Genomic DNA, 10,000 nt, shown 5'->3' with positions numbered 1-10,000 from the left:
TTAGCCCGGAGAGGAGCACCTTCCCCGGGCACGGGCGGGGAGCGAGCGCCCCCAGCTCCATCGCTCCGGGGGTAATAGGCCGGCGTCTGTCACACTTAGCCCGAATAGGAGCACCTTCCCCGGGCACGGGAGGTGCCAAGCGGCCCCTAAGTCTACCCTCATGGAAGCTCCGGAGGAGGAGGGCGGGCGTGTGTCACACTTAGCCCGGAGAGGAGCACCTTCCCCGGGCACAGGCGGTGCCAAGCGGCCCCTAAGTTTGCCCTTATGGAAGCTCCGGAGGAGGAGTGCGGGCGTGTGTCACACTTAGCCCGGAGAGGAGCACCTTCCCCGGGCACAGGCGGTGCCAAGCGGCCCCTAAGTTTGCCCAAATGGAAGCTCCGGAGGAGGAGTGCGGGCGTGTGTCACACTTGGCCCGAATAGGAGCACCTTCCCCGGGCACAGGCGGTGCCAAGCGGCCCCTAAGTTTACCCTCATGGAAACTCCGGAGGAGGAGGGCGGGCGTGTGTCACACTTGGCCCGAATATGAGGACCTTCCCCGGGCACAGGCCGTGCCAAGCGGCCCCTAAGTCTACCCTTATGGAAGCTCCGGAGGAGGAGTGCATGCTGCCTGACAGTGAAGCCGAATAGGAGCACCTTCCCCGGGCACAGACGGTGCCAAGCGGCCCCTAAGTTTGCCCTTATGGAAGCTCCGGAGGAGGAGTGCATGCTGTGTGACAGTGAAGCCGAATAGGAGCACCTTCCCCGGGCACAGACGGTGCCAAGCGGCCCCTAAGTCTACCCTTATGGAAGCTCCGGAGGAGGAGTGCGGGCGTGTGTCACACTTGGCCCGAATATGAGCACCTTCCCCGGGCACAGGCGGTGCCAAGCGGCCCCTAAGTTTGCCCAAATGGAAGCTCCGGAGGAGGAGTGCGGGCGTGTGTCACACTTGGCCCGAATATGAGCACCTTCCCCGGGCACAGGCGGTGCCAAGCGGCCCCTAAGTTTGCCCAAATGGAAGCTCCGGAGGAGGAGTGCGGGCGTGTGTCACACTTGGCCCGAATATGAGCACCTTCCCCGGGCACAGACGGTGCCAAGCGGCCCCTAAGTTTGCCCAAATGGAAGCTCCGGAGGAGGAGTGCATGCTGCCTGACAGTGAAGCCGACTATGAGCACCTTCCCCGGGCACAGGCGGTGCCAAGCGGCCCCTAAGTCTACCCTCATGGAAGCTCCGGAGGAGGAGTGCGGGCGTGTGTCACACTTGGCCCGAATATGAGCACCTTCCCCGGGCACAGACGGTGCCAAGCGGCCCCTAAGTTTGCCCAAATGGAAGCTCCGGAGGAGGAGTGCACGCTGTGTGACAGTGAAGCCGAATATGAGCACCTTCCCCGGGCACAGGCGGTGCCAAGCGGCCCCTAAGTTTGCCCTTATGGAAGCTCCGGAGGAGGAGTGCATGCTGTGTGACAGTGAAGCCGAATATGAGCACCTTCCCCGGGCACAGGCGGTGCCAAGCGGCCCCTAAGTTTGCCCAAATGGAAGCTCCGGAGGAGGAGTGCGGGCGTGTGTCACACTTGGCCCGAATAGGAGCACCTTCCCCGGGCACGGGCGGTGCCAAGCGGCCCCTAAGTTTGCCCAAATGGAAGCTCCGGAGGAGGAGTGCATGCTGCCTGACAGTGAAGCCGAATATGAGCACCTTCCCCGGGCACAGGCGGTGCCAAGCGGCCCCTAAGTCTACCCTAATGGAAGCTCCGGAGGAGGAGGGCGGGCGTGTGTCACACTTGGCCCGAATAGGAGCACCTTCCCCGGGCACAGGCGGTGCAAAGCGGCCCCTAAGTCGGTAAAGGTTGAAATAAGTAAATAAATACAAAAAGGACGAGGGGGGAAAAAAAAAGGCAAAAACGTATAAAATTCCCCCATTCATTTCAATGGGCTCGGCCGAATTGGGCTTGCGGGACCGCCGAGGGCACGCCGGAGGGCGGTTGAGTCGGTAAAAGTTGAAATAAATGAATAAATACAAAAAGGACGAGGGGGGGGAAAAAAAGGCAAAAACGTATAAAATTCCCCCATTCATTTCAATGGGCTCGGCCGAATTGGGCTTGCGGGACCGCCGAGGGCACGCCGGAGGGCGGTTGAGTCGGTAAAAGTTGAAATAAATGAATAAATACAAAAAGAACGAGGGGGGGGGGAAAAAAGGCAAAAACGTATAAAATTCCCCCATTCATTTCAATGGGCTCGGCCGAATTGGGCTTGCGGGACCGCCGAGGGCACGCCGGAGGGCGGTTGAGTCGGTAAAAGTTGAAATAAATGAATAAATACAAAAAGAACGAGGGGGGGAAAAAAGGCAAAAACGTATAAAATCCCCCCATTCATTTCAATGGGCTCGGCCGAATTGGGCTTGCGGGACCGCCGAGGGCACGCCGGAGGGCGGTTGAGTCGGTAAAAGTTGAAATAAATGAATAAATACAAAAAGAACGAGGGGGGGAAAAAAAAGGCAAAAACGTATAAAATTCCCCCATTCATTTCAATGGGTTCGGCCGAATTGGGCTTGCGGGACCGCCGGGGGCACGCCGGAGGGCGGTTGAGTCGGTAAAAGTTGAAATAAATGAATAAATACAAAAAGAACGAGGGGGGGAAAAAAGGCAAAAACGTATAAAATCCCCCCATTCATTTCAATGGGCTCGGCCGAATTGGGCTTGCGGGACCGCCGAGGGCACGCCGGAGGGCGGTTGAGTCGGTAAAAGTTGAAATAAATGAATAAATACAAAAAGAACGAGGGGGGGGGGAAAAAAGGCAAAAACGTATAAAATTCCCCCATTCATTTCAATGGGCTCGGCCGAATTGGGCTTGCGGGACCGCCGAGGGCACGCCGGAGGGCGGTTGAGTCGGTAAAAGTTGAAATAAATGAATAAATACAAAAAGAACGAGGGGGGGAAAAAAGGCAAAAACGTATAAAATCCCCCCATTCATTTCAATGGGCTCGGCCGAATTGGGCTTGCGGGACCGCCGAGGGCACGCCGGAGGGCGGTTGAGTCGGTAAAAGTTGAAATAAATGAATAAATACAAAAAGAACGAGGGGGGGAAAAAAAAGGCAAAAACGTATAAAATTCCCCCATTCATTTCAATGGGTTCGGCCGAATTGGGCTTGCGGGACCGCCGGGGGCACGCCGGAGGGCGGTTGAGTCGGTAAAAGTTGAAATAAATGAATAAATACAAAAAGAACGAGGGGGGGAAAAAAGGCAAAAACGTATAAAATCCCCCCATTCATTTCAATGGGCTCGGCCGAATTGGGCTTGCGGGACCGCCGAGGGCACGCCGGAGGGCGGTTGAGTCGGTAAAAGTTGAAATAAATGAATAAATACAAAAAGAACGAGGGGGGGGGGAAAAAAGGCAAAAACGTATAAAATTCCCCCATTCATTTCAATGGGCTCGGCCGAATTGGGCTTGCGGGACCGCCGAGGGCACGCCGGAGGGCGGTTGAGTCGGTAAAAGTTGAAATAAATGAATAAATACAAAAAGAACGAGGGGGGGAAAAAAGGCAAAAACGTATAAAATCCCCCCATTCATTTCAATGGGCTCGGCCGAATTGGGCTTGCGGGACCGCCGAGGGCACGCCGGAGGGCGGTTGAGTCGGTAAAAGTTGAAATAAATGAATAAATACAAAAAGAACGAGGGGGGGAAAAAAAAGGCAAAAACGTATAAAATTCCCCCATTCATTTCAATGGGTTCGGCCGAATTGGGCTTGCGGGACCGCCGGGGGCACGCCGGAGGGCGGTTGAGTCGGTAAAAGTTGAAATAAATGAATAAATACAAAAAGAACGAGGGGGGGAAAAAAGGCAAAAACGTATAAAATCCCCCCATTCATTTCAATGGGCTCGGCCGAATTGGGCTTGCGGGACCGCCGAGGGCACGCCGGAGGGCGGTTGAGTCGGTAAAAGTTGAAATAAATGAATAAATACAAAAAGAACGAGGGGGGGGGGAAAAAAGGCAAAAACGTATAAAATTCCCCCATTCATTTCAATGGGCTCGGCCGAATTGGGCTTGCGGGACCGCCGAGGGCACGCCGGAGGGCGGTTGAGTCGGTAAAAGTTGAAATAAATGAATAAATACAAAAAGAACGAGGGGGGGAAAAAAGGCAAAAACGTATAAAATCCCCCCATTCATTTCAATGGGCTCGGCCGAATTGGGCTTGCGGGACCGCCGAGGGCACGCCGGAGGGCGGTTGAGTCGGTAAAAGTTGAAATAAATGAATAAATACAAAAAGAACGAGGGGGGGAAAAAAAAGGCAAAAACGTATAAAATTCCCCCATTCATTTCAATGGGTTCGGCCGAATTGGGCTTGCGGGACCGCCGGGGGCACGCCGGAGGGCGGTTGAGTCGGTAAAAGTTGAAATAAATGAATAAATACAAAAAGAACGAGGGGGGGAAAAAAAAGGCAAAAACGTATAAAATTCCCCCATTCATTTCAATGGGTTCGGCCGAATTGGGCTTGCGGGACCGCCGGGGGCACGCCGGAGGGCGGTTGAGTCGGTAAAAGTTGAAATAAATGAATAAATACAAAAAGAACGAGGGGGGGAAAAAAGGCAAAAACGTATAAAATCCCCCCATTCATTTCAATGGGCTCGGCCGAATTGGGCTTGCGGGACCGCCGAGGGCACGCCGGAGGGCGGTTGAGTCGGTAAAAGTTGAAATAAATGAATAAATACAAAAAGAACGAGGGGGGAAAAAAAGGCAAAAACGTATAAAATTCCCCCATTCATTTCAATGGGCTCGGCCGAATTGGGCTTGCGGGACCGCCGAGGGCACGCCGGAGGGCGGTTGAGTCGGTAAAAGTTGAAATAAATGAATAAATACAAAAAGAACGAGGGGGGGAAAAAAAAGGCAAAAACGTATAAAATTCCCCCATTCATTTCAATGGGCTCGGCCGAATTGGGCTTGCGGGACCGCCGAGGGCACGCCGGAGGGCGGTTGAGTCGGTAAAAGTTGAAATAAATGAATAAATACAAAAAGAACGAGGGGGGGGGAAAAAAGGCAAAAACGTATAAAATTCCCCCATTCATTTCAATGGGCTCGGCCGAATTGGGCTTGCGGGACCGCCGAGGGCACGCCGGAGGGCGGTTGAGTCGGTAAAAGTTGAAATAAATGAATAAATACAAAAAGAACGAGGGGGGGAAAAAAAAGGCAAAAACGTATAAAATTCCCCCATTCATTTCAATGGGCTCGGCTAAAATGGGCCTGCAGTACTGCCGAGAGGCCGCCGGAGGACGCCCTAGTAGGCAAACGTTGATCCCCACACACGAGGGGTCAGTTAGGCGACCAGGGGTAGCGTTTAGGCGACCAGGGGTAGCGTTTAGGTGACCAGGGGAAGCGTTTAGGCGACCAGGGGTAGCGTTTAGGTGACCAGGGGTAGCGTTTAGGCGACCAGGGGTAGCGTTTAGGCGACCAGGGGTAGCGTTTAGGCGACCAGGGGTAGCTTTTAGGCGACCAGGGGTAGCTTTTAGGCGACCAGGGGTAGCGTTTAGGCGACCAGGGGCGTTGCAGTTCCGCCGAATTGCATTAGGGGCGCTGCAGTAGGCAAACGTTCTTCCCCCCTAGTCAGAGGGTCATTTGCCTACTTCCCAGGTTTACCCGGGTTTTCCAAAACACCTGGGGCACATTTTCAGGGATCACGTTTTTAGAAACAAAAATATTCATAATTTCTTCTAAGTCCCCTTTCCAGCGGGGAACTTTGAAACATTGTATCCGACCACTGAAGGCTGTTGGCGGGCACGGCGCGGCAAACAGCCCGCACTCAGGCATGGAGCTCCGGGGAAAGTTGCCTAATTTCTTCTAAGTCCCCTTTCCAGCGGGGAACTTTGAAACATTGTATCCGACCGTGGAAGGCTGTTGGCGGGCACGGCGCGGCTCATAGCCGGCCCTCAGGCACGGAGCTCCGGGTGAATTTTCACAAATTTCTTCTAAGTCCCCTTTCCAGCGGGGAACTTTGAAACATTGTATCCGACCGTGGAAGGCTGTTGGCGGGCACGGCGCGGCTCATAGCCGGCCCTCGGGCACGGAGCTCCGGGTGAATTTTACAAATTTCTTCTAAGTCCCCTTTCCAGCGGGGAACTTTGAAACATTGTATCCGACCGTGGAAGGCTGTTGGCGGGCACGGCGCGGCTCATAGCCGGCCCTCGGGCACGGAGCTCCGGGTGAATTTTTACAAATTTCTTCTAAGTCCCCTTTCCAGCGGGGAACTTTGAAACATTGTATCCGACCGTGGAAGGCTGTTGGCGGGCACGGCGCGGCTCATAGCCGGCCCTCGGGCACGGAGCTCCGGGTGAATTTTCACAAATTTCTTCTAAGTCCCCTTTCCAGCGGGGAACTTTGAAACATTGTATCCGACCGTGGAAGGCTGTTGGCGGGCACGGCGCGGCTCATAGCCGGCCCTCAGGCACGGAGCTCCGGGTGAATTTTCACAAATTTCTTCTAAGTCCCCTTTCCAGCGGGGAACTTTGAAACATTGTATCCGACCAAAGGAAGGCTGTTGGCGGGCGCGGCGCGGCTCATAGCCGGCCCTCGGGCACGGAGCTCCGGGTGAATTTTACTCAATTCTTCTAAGTCCCCTTTCCAGCGGGGAACTTTCAAACATTGTATCCGACCACTGAAGGCTGTTGGCGGGCGCGGCGCGGCTCATAGCCGGCCCTCAGGCACGGAGCTCCGGGTGAATTTTCACAAATTTCTTCTAAGTCCCCTTTCCAGCGGGGAACTTTGAAACATTGTATCCGACCGTGGAAGGCTGTTGGCGGGCACGGCGCGGCTCATAGCCGGCCCTCGGGCACGGAGCTCCGGGTGAATTTTCACAAATTTCTTCTAAGTCCCCTTTCCAGCGGGGAACTTTGAAACATTGTATCCGACCGTGGAAGGCTGTTGGCGGGCACGGCGCGGCTCATAGCCGGCCCTCGGGCACGGAGCTCCGGGTGAATTTTTACAAATTTCTTCTAAGTCCCCTTTCCAGCGGGGAACTTTGAAACATTGTATCCGACCGTGGAAGGCTGTTGGCGGGCACGGCGCGGCTCATAGCCGGCCCTCGGGCACGGAGCTCCGGGTGAATTTTCACAAATTTCTTCTAAGTCCCCTTTCCAGCGGGGAACTTTGAAACATTGTATCCGACCGTGGAAGGCTGTTGGCGGGCACGGCGCGGCTCATAGCCGGCCCTCGGGCACGGAGCTCCGGATGAATTTTTACAAATTTCTTCTAAGTCCCCTTTCCAGCGGGGAACTTTGAAACATTGTATCCGACCGTGGAAGGCTGTTGGCGGGCACGGCGCGGCTCATAGCCGGCCCTCGGGCACGGAGCTCCGGGTGAATTTTCACAAATTTCTTCTAAGTCCCCTTTCCAGCGGGGAACTTTGAAACATTGTATCCGACCGTGGAAGGCTGTTGGCGGGCGCGGCGCGGCTCATAGCCGGCCCTCGGGCACGGAGCTCCGGGTGAATTTTTACAAATTTCTTCTAAGTCCCCTTTCCAGCGGGGAACTTTGAAACATTGTATCCGACCGTGGAAGGCTGTTGGCGGGCACGGCGGGGCTCATAGCCGGCCCTCGGGCACGGAGCTCCGGGTGAATTTTTACAAATTTCTTCTAAGTCCCCTTTCCAGCGGGGAACTTTGAAACATTGTATCCGACCGTGGAAGGCTGTTGGCGGGCACGGCGGGGCTCATAGCCGGCCCTCGGGCACGGAGCTCCGGGTGAATTTTACAAATTTCTTCTAAGTCCCCTTTCCAGCGGGGAACTTTGAAACATTGTATCCGACCAAAGGAAGGCTGTTGGCGGGCGCGGCGCGGCTCATAGCCGGCCCTCGGGCACGGAGCTCCGGGTGAATTTTACAAATTTCTTCTAAGTCCCCTTTCCAGCGGGGAACTTTGAAACATTGTATCCGACCGTGGAAGGCTGTTGGCGGACGCGGCGCGGCTCACAGCCCGCCCTCAGGCACGGAGCTCCGGGGGAATTTCCCCCTCATTTCTTCTAAGTCCCCTTTCCAGCGGGGAACTTTCAAACATTGTATCCGACCGTGGAAGGCTGTTGGCGGGCACGGCGCGGCTCATAGCCGGCCCTCAGGCACGGAGCTCCGGGTGAATTTGACAAATTCCTTCTAAGTCCCCTTTCCAGCGGGGAACTTTGAAACATTGTATCCGACCGTGGAAGGCTGTTGGCGGGCACGGCGCGGCTCATAGCCGGCCCTCAGGCACGGAGCTCCGGGTGAATTTGACAAATTCCTTCTAAGTCCCCTTTCCAGCGGGGAACTTTGAAACATTGTATCCGACCGTGGAAGGCTGTTGGCGGGCACGGCGCGGCTCATAGCCGGCCCTCAGGCACGGAGCTCCGGGTGAATTTTTACAAATTTCTTCTAAGTCCCCTTTCCAGCGGGGAACTTTGAAACATTGTATCCGACCACTGAAGGCTGTTGGCGGACGCGGCGCGGCTCACAGCCCGCCCTCAGGCACGGAGCTCCGGGGAAATTTGGCTCATTTCTTCTAAGTCCCCTTTCCAGCGGGGACCTTTCAAACATTGTATCCGACCACTGAAGGCTGTTGGCGGGCGCGGCGCGGCTCACAGCCCGCCCTCAGGCACGGAGCTCCGGGGAAATTTGCCTCATTTCTTCTAAGTCCCCTTTCCAGCGGGGAACTTTCAAACATTGTATCCGACCACTGAAGGCTGTTGGCGGGCGCGGCGCGGCTCACAGCCCGCCCTCAGGCACGGAGCTCCGGGGAAATTTGCCTCATTTCTTCTAAGTCCCCTTTCCAGCGGGGAACTTTCATACATTGTATCCGACCACTGAAGGCTGTTGGCGGACGCGGCGCGGCTCACAGCCCGCCCTCAGGCACGGAGCTCCGGGGGAATTTGCCCCCTCATTTCTTCTAAGTCCCCTTTAGGCGACCAGGGGTTGACAATTTAGGTGACCAGGGGTTGACAATTTAGGCGACCAGGGGTGACTTTTAGGCGACCAGGGGTGAGGTTTAGGCGACCAGGGGTGAGGTTTAGGCGACCAGGGGTAGCGTTTAGGCGACCAGGGGCGTTGCAGTTCCGCCGAATTGCATTAGGGGCGCTGCAGTAGGCAAACGTTTTTACCCCTAGTCAGAGGGTCATTTGCCTACTTCCCAGGTTTACCCGGGTTTTCCAAAACACCTGGGGCACATTTTTAGGAACCACGTTTTTAGAAACAAAAATTCTTCTATGTCCACCTCCGTGAAAGAAATTGCCCAATGGTTCCCGCGGAAGAGAGCTGCCAGGCGGACGCATACTGCAATAACGGCCGCCCTGGCGCTCTGGTGGATGTTATCCTCGAAATTTCTTCTATGTGCCCATTCCAGCGGGCAACTTGCGAACAATGGTGTCCGACCATGGAAGGCTGTTGGCGGACGCGGCGCGGCTCACAGCCCGCCCTCAGGCACGGAGCTCCGGGGGAATTTTCCCCTCATTTCTTCTAAGTCCCCATTCCAGCGGGGAGCTTGCAAACGTGGTATCCGACCACTGAAGGCTGTTGGCGGGCACGGCCCCACCAGCGCAACACGGCACTTCCTATGACTCGGGTCCGACGCAGGAGGAGCGGTCCTCCCGGCCCCGCCACACGGCACTTCCTATGACTCGGGTCCGACGCAGGAGGAGCGGTCCTCCCGGCCCCGCCACACGGCACTTCCTATGACTCGGGTCCGACGCAGGAGGAGCGGTCCTCCCGGCCCCGCCACACGGCACTTCCTATGACTCGGGTCCGACGCAGGAGGAGCGGTCCTCCCGGCCCCGCCACACGGCACTTCCCATGACTCGGGTCCGACGCAGGAGGAGCGGTCCTCCCGGCCCCACCACCGCCACACGGCACTTCCCATGACCCGGGTCCGACGCAGGAGGAGCGGTCCTCCCGGCCCCACCGCAACACACACAACCACTGACCGATTGGCAATCATGACCCGCCATCGGAGGGCCCCTGCCGGCCCCGGCCTCGCGCCGGGGTGTTCGGGTGGACGGTTCCTTCGGCCTGCGGGTCGACCTCT

This window comes from Idiotropiscis lumnitzeri, unplaced genomic scaffold (genome assembly GCF_059441095.1).
Source record: "Idiotropiscis lumnitzeri isolate Australia: NSW breed Sydney's pygmy pipehorse unplaced genomic scaffold, RoL_Ilum_1.0 HiC_scaffold_256, whole genome shotgun sequence".
Lineage (NCBI taxonomy): Eukaryota > Metazoa > Chordata > Actinopteri > Syngnathiformes > Syngnathidae > Idiotropiscis > Idiotropiscis lumnitzeri.
Note: the sequence above shows the minus strand (reverse complement) of the source record.